Source organism: Schistocerca gregaria, chromosome 1, assembly GCF_023897955.1.
Source record: "Schistocerca gregaria isolate iqSchGreg1 chromosome 1, iqSchGreg1.2, whole genome shotgun sequence".
In the NCBI taxonomy this organism is placed as follows: domain Eukaryota; kingdom Metazoa; phylum Arthropoda; class Insecta; order Orthoptera; family Acrididae; genus Schistocerca; species Schistocerca gregaria.
Window position 1 is genome coordinate 134,654,483 of NC_064920.1, and position 11,574 is coordinate 134,666,056.

Genomic DNA, 11,574 nt, shown 5'->3' on the forward strand with positions numbered 1-11,574 from the left:
TAACCTAAGAAGATCACACACATCCATGCCTGAGGCAGGATTCGAACCTGCGACAGTAGCGGTCGCGCCGTTCCATTGAAATAAATACATCGAAACAGAGTGTTTATAGCTTCCCTTTCAAGGTCACCACGAATTATCTCGAATATGTAACAGAACGTGGAACTTATCTGGTTATTCCGGTGACTGAGGGCAGAGTGTGTAGTACTCGTCACATTCTTTACGAGACAAGAAGGCGCATTCGCACGCAGTCCTCGAATTAGCAGGAGACGCTACGCACCACTCGTATCAAAGCACAGAGGCGTCGAGAAATCCAGCCCTCCTTATGAGGCTGAAATCTAATCTCCTTCATACATAGTGTAGATTCTATCCTAGCCTAACCCACCCTAACATCTTGACCCTGCCGACGTTATCGGGCGACCTCTGGCGACGGCATATGTCGACCGTGGTCGGTGTCACTGTGAGCGCAGCAGTGAGTTGTAACAGTATCACTGACGACGGGCTGTAAGTGATACGCTGTCGTATTACTGTATGTTACCGCCGAGTGAGAATACTCTGCTTGGCGCCTTTCTACTGTCGGTGCATTTCTTGCAATTGGGGACAGACTGTTAACTTGATGAAGGGCCTTCTAAAGGCAGTTAGCCTGAGTAGGTTAAGCCTGGCACACGAAATCGGAGGTTACGAATGCCATCCCTGAACAATGTCATTCAGCGATCACTTCAAAAACTTGTTGCTGTAGTCTTTTTCATCTCGTCCATAAACTGGTACCGATATTTTATCTTTCCTGCTTGCTATGGGTAATATCTAAACTGTGTGTTTATGATTACAATTTAAAAGTTATTGTGAGTGAAGATATTTTACCTATGCTTGCTCACACGTTTTGTCTTCCTACGTCTGTTGCTAGTAGTTGAGTACCGCATTTAACGTTTTTAGCTTATTACCTCTGCTGGGACCCTTTAATAACGATTGTTTTCTAAAATTGAAACAATTTTTTAGTCTTATTAACCAGGTTTCAACAATTCTAAGTGTGACTTCATCAGAATTTATAAATTTAAAGTGCTCTATAACATTATTACAAATTTATTGGAAGAAAAAAAATTATATACGAAAGTGTAAGTTCTGACTAGAAATACAAGGGAGAGACAGTACTTACATGTCACGTGGAAAATAAATAACAGACCATTAAGGCTTTATTCACAAAATATTTAAAAGGAACGTGTCAAGGCGAGCCTCTGTGGGTTGCTCATACCGGTACAGCCACAAGTCTTATATTTAAAAAAATCCTTCCCATAAATTTGTAGTTATATTATTGAGTACTTTAAATGTCTAAATTATGATGAAGGCACTCTTAGAAGTGTTGAAACCCTGTTATTAAGACTAAAAAATTGTGACCGAGGGCTCATTTGTTTTAGTTTTACTTTATAAACGGTCACTGAACTAAGCAGCCATGTTCAGAACTTCGCGATTGTTTTTTTACTATCCTTAAGTTATTGTGATAATTTGGGTAGTGCCAAAGTTGCACATAATCTTAGCTCACTAAACCAGAACTAACTTTTATTCATATTCTGCTATAACCCTTTCAGTGTTTTCAGAGTACATCTCGTATATCAAACCTTGTGCTCTTTTAACCAAGTATAATTAGAATCTCCCGTGTGTGGTTTTTTTAGTCACATGTTGCTAGTTGTTAAAATTGGTGGCTTCAAAATATCAGTAGAGCGTTCAGTTACGTTTCCCTCTCTGTTGTAGCTCTGCATCATTTGTTATCCTGACTACTGCAAAGATTGCTCTTCCAAGACTTCAGTTGGTTTGTTAAGAAGCCACATATTATCACGTGGCCTATATTAATGCCAATGTCAGCGCCTGTGAACCTAATTACTTCAAGGATCAGTTTTGCTCGGCCCTTAAAGGAATTATATTTGTTTATTTGCACTGCAGTAAGAGTTCTTCAGTTAGTTCAACTAGTTATCACAAGGTCTTCATAATTTCACAAATATTGTCTAACAAATGAAAGGAGTAAATGTAGTTCTATTTATTTAGCAAACACTGAGATCTCTTCCCAAGAAAAATATTGTTTTAACAACTTCTCTTTTATTTTGGATATGGTGAAGTTAATACTGGTTAATGTGACTGGTTGTTCAAATATCCTGGTTAATAATTGTGCTTGTTCAGGGTCTGGAAACTTAAAACGTGAAGTTACCCGCCTGCACTCATCAAATGAGACTACGATGCAAGGAAAATGTAATATGGAAAGATAGTCTGGCATCCGCAGACGAAAGTGTGATAACGCAGGTATCATTAGAGGAGGCGAATAATCAACCAACCTAGCTACAAAAACAATTGGTTAAAGTAGGTTTTCAAATCTCCATGGAGAAGACTCAGTATATGACGCACGTCGAAACAGCTTCGAGATGAATGACAACAGGAGGAGAAAACATTCTGCACATATGAGGTATAACTGCGTAGCAGAATAGATGCAAACGGCTGTGACAGAAAAATAACCTACAGAAACAAGTATCAATAACATTAATTTACCATGCAAACTCTCATTGATGCCTGCAAGAGGAAGGATCTTTCCCTCAAGGGAAAACTGAAACGATTATCAGTGAACTAGAGTAAATCTTAATACATAGCACGAAGTGTGAACCTGATCAGAATAGGGTTACTCAAGAAATCATGTTTTTGGAAGGATTCTCGGAATAAAATTGAGACAACGAAGAGCAGCAGATGATCAGAGTACAAAACGAGCGAACCAGTAATTGTAAAACCAGAATTAGTCAGGAAAAGGAGGACATTGTTCTTCAGATAAATGTTTATAGTGGATCATGAGAGGTTTCCACATCAGATAATTCACAACAAGGGAACAAATGAACGCCTGATCAAAGAGCTAGAAACGGATATGGGAGAAATGGGTGTACAGGAAACACGCATTTACAGCCGAGTAACTTTCAAATAAAACAGTTAGGCTGTCTTAGGTTTTGAGAACGGAGTTAGACGCAGAGTGTAATTATCATGGGCAGAAGGGCGAAGAAGGTTACAAAATAAGAATGAAAGGATAAAGATCAGAAGAAAAGAAGCCATTTCGAATTAAAGTTGTCCTCATGTACCCACAACGAAAGAAGAAGGTAAATACTGTTTAATAAACTGGGGAAAGTGAGGAGAAACACTACAGTTGAAATAATAGTCTTCAGAAAATTCAGCAGCAGTATACAAGTAGATATTTAAAATAAATATCATTTATTGTTCCGTTTCAGTTGTACACTATCTTTTTGCTTTTCTGTTTGCGATAGTGAGAAAAAGATAAAATAAATGCCTCACTTTCGTTCTCTACGTGCTGCTACAGAGGTACTGAAAGAGCTTCAGAGCATTGCACTTCTTTTGTATTCATCACCAACCTTCTAGGAACATGTAAACATTCTCTTTATATGTGGTCCTATTACTATGTGTTATCCTTCATCACAGTATTATGGGCCCTGTTTTTCATATAGAAGTGGTATCAGTCCTTAAATCCAGCATTGCATGGAGATCCACAACTCCTGTCGTGGTATCACAGATCTGTCGGGTTTCTGAGAATCTGGGAAGTGTGATGGTAAGGATGTCAACCGATATTGTGGGTCATATCTGACTTGACGCTAGGATGTTGGATAAGAACGTACATTTTCCAATACAGCACTCACGTTTGCGCCAGTGTACGCCCTCACATTCCCACGTTCATAACAACTTATATGAAGCTGTGGCAGGTGGCAAGGTTTCGGTGCAAGTATTGTCTTTGAATAGTTGTCTGTCGTAACGAGATACGTTGTTACCAACATTGTATGCTGCATTGAAGATTGTGTAGCGAACAGGAACTGTGGGCATTAAACATGAGTACGATTGACTCAGTCATCTTTTGCGACATAAAGATACCGGTTGATAAGGCGACACGTTATAATCAAGAAGATCTTCAAATGGCTCTGAGAACTATGGGACTTAACAGCTGTGGTCACCAGTCCCCTAGAACTTAAAACTACTTAAACCTAACTAACCTGAGGACATCACACACATCCATGCCCGAGGCAGGATTCGAACCTGCGACCGTAGCAGTCGCACGGTCGCCTAGAATTGCAAGACCACCGCGGCCGGCCAAGAAGATCTATTATCTCTTGTACAGCTAAGTAATATTCCGCTGCGAGGGTAGGTAGTGCTTTTGAACTTTCATTGATCGCAATCTCAAGCTCACTTCGTACTTCCAAAATTCTTTTGAGCGTGTGGCATGAGTTGTTCTATCGAGTCGGCAGCTCTCGCATCATTCCCAGTTATTTTTTGTTTGCCCTGTTTTGAACATTGCACAGTTTGCCACTGGCTAGTGTGGAGTTATGAAAGAAAGTCGCAATAGCCTTAGCTTTTAATAAAATTTTGGAAAATGTTTCTGCTTTGAAATAATCTTGTACTGTTAAGTTGATGCAGTGGACAAAACGTGAACGTCGAATCCTTAAGGTTTAGGCAGTTTTTTTTCGAAACTGCCGCATCGTCTTTAACCACTGCTACAATGTTATCATAAAAAATCCACTCCTTCTACAGGTCACAAATGGCCCATCGGGACCATCCGATCGCTGTGTTATCCTCAGAAGAGGATGCAGATAAAAGGGACGTGTGGTCAGCGCACCGGTCTCCCGGTCGTCATGATGGTATTCTTGACTTAGTAGCTCCTCAATTGACATCACTAGGTTGAGTGCACACCGAAAAATACCAACAGCGCATGGCGATCCGGACGGTCACCCATCGAAGTGCCGACCAAGCCAGATAGCACTTAACTTCGGTGATCTGACGGGAACCGGTGTAACTTCTGCGGCAAGGCCGTTGTCTCCTATGTTAATATGAATATTGTATTTTAGTAAGACTTGATTGATGACCTGAAAAAAGTAACCTGCCAGTATGTCCGAAATTTTGCATTATATTGTCAAAAAAATTCTTATTTTTCAATGTTTTGTTTTCTTAAAAATTACTTTCATATATAGAAAACTAATTCTCATAAAAATTGGGCCAGTATATTACTTGTCGATTTTACGTTGAGATTCACTGTGTTACAAACAACGAGAAAGCAGGAAAAGGAAGAAGAAGAAGAGGAAGGTCAGTTTACGAGAGGGGAAATGTTTAGTGGCCTGCCACACAATTGTGCTACCTTAGGAGTGCCTGCTTGCTAATGAACTGCACCAGTTACAGTATAAATTGCACATGGGAATAACAAAATTAAAACTGCGTTGAACAGATCAAAGGTGTCTTCTCCACTCATTATGTTTTTCCTCAGTTGAGTAGACACTCATTACAAAACCAAAGGGTCATCACTCCACTGCAGTGTTGCTGCTGCTACATAGCTGAGACCGGCAGCACATAAACAGTGTAGGTTGTAGAAGTTTTGTTGGGTGTTTCGCCTCTCGTCGGGGGAAGCGCAGAGAGCGGTATATAGAGCACAGTACGGTTTTAATGAAGGATAAGGAAGGACTCGGCGAGAGGCAGCACTGCTGGCACCTTCATCCATCATACCGACATATTCCTATAATACAATGGATATGATGTCTGTTCTTTCGGACGTGTCCGAAAGAACAGACACTATTTATGACCTGCAGCCGTCTAGAACGACATTAGAATTATATATTAATACCTTCAGGTGACGGTGGGCGTTGATATATGTCAACGGGGACAGGTGAAAATGCGTGCCGCGACCGGGACTCGACCCCGGGATCTCCTGCTTACGTGGCAGACGCTCCATCCATCATCTTTTTTCTTTTTTTTTTTTTTTTTTTTTTTTTTACTGGCGTTGATATATATCATTGAGGACGTGTTGAAAATGTGTATCCCATCCGGGACTCGAACCCGCGATCTCCTGCTTACATGGCAGACGCTCTACCCATCTGAGCTACCGAGGGCACAGAAAACAGTGCGACTGCAAGGATTGTCTCTCGCACGCTTCCCGAGATACCCACGTTCTCACCTTATATCCACAAACTACATTCATAGTGTCCCTACCCAACACACTCATTACTCGTGGAAGACATTCTTACCGAGTCTCGTAAGAATTCGGGTAATACGTATCCATCCGCACAGAAGAAGGAAGTCATCCATGTAAGTATATAGCTCTGGCAATGCCTGTCATGACCTTCTACTTCTGTGCGGAAACACACATATTACCTGAACTTTTACAGGTTTGGTACGAATGTCTTCCACGAGTAATGAGAATGTTGGGTAGTGACACTGGGAATGTAGTTTGTGGACATATAAGGTGAGAACGTGGGTCTCGCTGGAGGCGTGCGCGAGACAGTCCCTGCAGTCACACTGTTGTCTGTGCCATCGGTGGCTCAGCTGAATAATGAGTCTGCCATCTAAGCGGGAGATCCCAGGTACGAATCCCGGTCGGCGCACATAATTTTACCTGTCACCTTTGATATATATCAACGCCCGTCAGCAGCTAAAGGTATTAATATATAATTCTAATTTAATCCTATAATATACCCGTGCTCTCCAAGTTTCCTCTTGACAGAATCAGATAGCGTTTCGTCGACTTCACTGTTGTGGCGATACAACACCTTCCATTACACAATAGCTGCTAATTTTTCATTACCACTGGAAAGTTCCGATTCGGTTAGTAAGGCCTATGTTTACAACTTTCTATGATTAGTCTTTTTTTGATAATATATGCATTAGTATTGACACCGTTTTGTAGGCACCAGTAGCTTTAATTCTATTCGGATTCGATAATGCAATGGAAGCACTCCTGCATAAATCGCACACCAAAACACGTCGTTCATATACTCGGAAGACAGCAGCACACCAATTGTAACGCCACTGCTAGCTCATTCTTCTATGCTGGTTTAATTTTGGTTCAGACGGTGTTGTGGTTCGCGGTCGTTTTTCACTTCTTAGTCTACTATGGCACAAGTACGCAAGTGAAAAATTTTGGGCACGGAAATAACAATGTTTTGAGAAAGGTCATTATACAGACATTTATGTTCAAGTGTGTTACTTATTTCTGATAAGGAATAAGAAAATATGTTAAGCCTGTTGTAACGCAATTATTCAAAGATTTTTTACTGTTGGCAGTGTCTGTAAATAGAACACAAATAACAAGACAGCTTCAGATTTCTACAGACAAGAGGGGTGAGGGGGATTGGGAGGGGGGAGTGGATGGGGGAAACTGCCAAGAAAAACCTTACAAAATTACGCCGACTTGACTTACACCGACATGTACCAATCACAAGAATGAAACGGAACTCAGTATGCCATTGACTTGTTAAAGAAAGTGTAAGTAGGCTGTTTAGGTTTTCTTATTGGTAACGCCGCTTAGCGCTCGGTATGAAAAATCAATGGCTGTGCTGTGCGCAGTGTGTGTTTAGTTTGCATTGTTGTCTGCCATTGTAGTGTTGAGCAGAGGCAGCTGGATGCTAACAGCGCGTAGCGTTGCGCAGTTGGAGGTGAGCCGCCAGCAGTGGTGGACGTGGGGAGAGAGATGGCGGAGTTTTGAAATTTGTAAGAATTGGTGTCATGAACTGCTATATATATTATGACTATTAAGGTAAATACATTGTTTGTTCTCTATTAAAACCTTTCATTTGCTAACTGTGCCTCAGTAGTTAGTGACTTCCGTAGTTTGAATCTTTTATTTAGCTGGCAGTAGTGGCGCTCGCTGTATTGCAGTAGCTTGAGTAACGAAGATTTTTCTGAGGTAAGTGATTTGTGAAACGTATAGGTTAATGTTAGTCAGAGCCATTATTCGTAGGGATTTTTGGAAGTCAGATTGCGTTGCGCTAAAAATATTGTGTGTCAGTTTAAGCACAGTCTTGTAGAACTTTTTCTAAGGGGACATTTCATATGTCGACCCTTAGCCAAGGACACCTCACTGGAATCTTCTGATTTTTCCTTGTAGTTTGTGTAATTAGTGTAGCTTTTGTTTATTGCTAGTGTGTAATCATAAAGAGAATTTCCTTTGTAGTTGCAGTCTTTCATTGTTGTACAGTAAAACAGTTGTGGCATGCATGTAGAGTTGCACCAAGTATTTCGCAGTTGCGCTTGCAATTAACGAAATATTATTTTCAGTGCTACGTTATTGTGTTCTCTTATTTTTGCTCTTCAAATTGTGCTTTTCTGTGTTATCGTGTGAACTATTGTGACAATAATGGCGTGTGAAAAACGAAATACTAGGCTCCAAAGTAAACTGAGAAATGACAATGAAGACGAAAGCAGTGTGTTAGCGCCAACATGTAAAGAATTAACTAATGATCAAAGTAGTAATTTCGTAACTGTGCATAGGGAAATGGAGTGGGCTGCAAATAATGGTGTAGGCAATTAAACAATTGGTGAACAGGGAAGCATTATCGATCGATCGGTTGGCAACAGCTCGCCTCAGGATTCCGAAATGACAGGACACAATCTTGCAAATACTGTAGATTCAGATTTTGCGTCCTCACCATTTTCTCAAATAAATCAAGACACATTTTCTGCTTTTCAAAATGCGAATATTGCCGGTTCAAATGCACTGCCAAAAAGCACTGAGGAACATGTTTCAGACACCAGTGCACTGTTATTACAGTTAATGCAACAAATGGGACAAAGGCTACAAAAGTTAGACAGAACGCTTGAACAAAATCAGAAACAAATGGGACAAAATCTTCAAAAGTTAGACACAATGGGACAAAATCAGAGACAAACACAGCAAAAGCTTCAAAAGTTAGACACAATGGAACAAAATCAGAGACAAACACAGCAAAAGCTTCTAAAGTTAGACACAATGGAACACAACCTTCAAAAGTTAGACACAATGGAACAAAATCAGAGACAAACACAGTAAAAGTTAGACGCAATGGAGCAAAAGCTTCAAAAGTTAGACTCAGTGGAACATATGCTTGAACAAACACGTCAAGATTTAACTACTGAATTACATAAAATCGAATCGAAATGTCAAGAAGTCTGTAATGACGTAAAAACACAAATTTGTGAGCATTTCCAACCTATTTTTTCGCGGCATGAAAATGCATTGCAGAATCAAGAAGCAGCCATAAAAGAACTGCAAACAATTGTTCATGAAAATCATGGGACCTTGCAAGCTAAAATTGACTCAGTTGCATCTACCGATTTGATTAAGCAACTTGCAAAAACTCAAGAAAACTTAAAGGACACAGTAGATACTCTGAAAATTGGTTCAGAAAGACACATGGAGGACATTAGTTCATTATCAGAGAAAGTAGTTGAACTTTGGGATCAGCTAAATAATTTATCTACGAAGGTAGATGATAATCTGAATGACACAAAACCGGTAGTCTTTAATGACACAGAAGAGTTCGAACAAATTAGGAAATTCCAACAAAATCAGAATCAAATTAATACGCAACACCAAAGAGAAATCCGGAAAGTACAAGATCAGTTGACACAGGTAATACAAGAATTACGTATTTCAGAGAACACTCGCACTCCAGTACGGGAAGAGGGACATAAAAATACGGAACTGCCACAAAATAACAACACAGGGCACTTTGGAGATTATGAAAGAAATTGGCAAAGTACACCGAATTTTGAGATGGAACCGCCGAAACGACGTAACAATGACCGATATGCGACCCGCCGACACGATGATTTTGAATATAAGCTGTTCATTACTACACGTAAATTCAAAACATTTAAGAATTCTGGCAACGACATTCATCCACAAGCGTGGCTCCATCAATTCTCTCATTGTTTTCCTCCCAACTGGTCACTAGAGCACAGATTAGAATTTATGTGTGGCTACTTAGAAAATGAACCAGCTGTAAGAATGCGATCGATCATTCACGATTGCCACAGTGAAGGAGAATTTTACCATGCCTTCCTCTCAGCATATTGGTCTCAAGCCACACAAGACCGAGTAAAACATGGCATCATGATGATGAAACATTTCGAACAATCTGAATTTTCCAGTCTTGTGAAATATTTTGAAGACATGTTGCACAAGAATCAGTACCTGTCAAACCCATACAGCCCGTCAGAACTCATCCGCATTTGCTTAATCAAATTGCCTTAATATTTACGCCATATTATTTGGGCAGGGCGTTGCAAAGACGACATTGATGCTTTTCAGGGACTCTTACAAGAATTAGAAACTGACACTGACAATCGCGGAACGCGAAAACAGGAACACAACAATTACAGGTCACATCCGTCGCAATTCCGCGATGAAAGAAATAATAACTGGACACGACAAGGCTATTCTCACAATACAAATCGTGACCAAAACAGACACCACCCGTATGACAACCGTTGGCAGAGTAGTAATAATTACAGGGAAAGGTCACCTCTCCGCGGTAGTGACTATCACAGAGACAATCAGAGAAACAGACAATATGGGAACCAGAATAATTACTATCAAGGGAGACAGAATAACTTTAGACGCAATGGTCCAGCGCGCACTTACGATTCAGAGAGAAATTCTCCACCACGTGACCGACAAGAAAGAAACTATGGAATCTACCGACATGACGACAGACGATATGATCGTAACGACAGACCTGAATTGCAGCAGAACTGGCGGGCTTCAAACAGAGCAGGGCCCTCTCGACAAGGTGAATTTGTACAAGTTAGGTCTCCTGATCCCAATAACGACGCGCGCCAACAAAGAAACAGACAATGGCTCACACCGCAGGCAGCCGCGTGCGCCGGCTGGCTCAGAGAAAATTAACATAAGCTAACCTTGAGCAAAATTCCAGTGTTCTTTACTGCCGTATACCACATGATGATCGACTTCAAGTTGATTTGCTGCATACTGAGGAAGAGTAAAGGTTTACACCACATCTCACAGGTAAAACTGTTTATTGAAAGATAATCTGCTTTTTAACTTTGTCTTTGCCATAAAACATTTCACTTCACATTTCTAGTATGCTTTGTCACACTGAGAAACTGTTAACATGCAACAATGTTTGAAGTTTACTATCCAGTCTAGAACCTAGGGAACATATTTAGACAGTATTTACGAGTGTATTGTTATAGTGAACAGACATCACTGTGCTATTGCGTGTGTACATTCTTGGTTGTTAGTTGCACGATTACGTAACGACTATAAGCCTCACATACTTAGAACATTTACCAGTATTGCTAATGAGATTTTAATGCAACATTTTGGTTTACTTGAAAATACATTCTGGATTTAAAGTTCTTTCTATGAGATACCAGATGATACAGTGGTTAGTTTATGTGACAACTACACGATTTTATCACGACGCTACTAATGAGTGACAATTTACAATGTTGCTTTTGCAGTTTATCTGACTTATATTTGCACAGTTTTTCTGAATTATTCTGGAAAGTAAAACATGTTTTAGTAGTAACTTTTGTGGTATAGCTACAATTAGACAGCCTTTTCCATAACACAGCAATACGTTACAGCACAGTACTTTCTTCATCATGGCAATAAGCGTAATAACTAAGATATCTATACCCAAAGTATTTCACTTTTGTTTATCATGAGGTCAGTACATTGACTTCTGCAGAACTTAGCTATCGGAGGACGATAACTACGACACTTCCACAGAGATTATCTTACAACATGACGCACAGTTTAGCGCTACAGTACACGTGTTT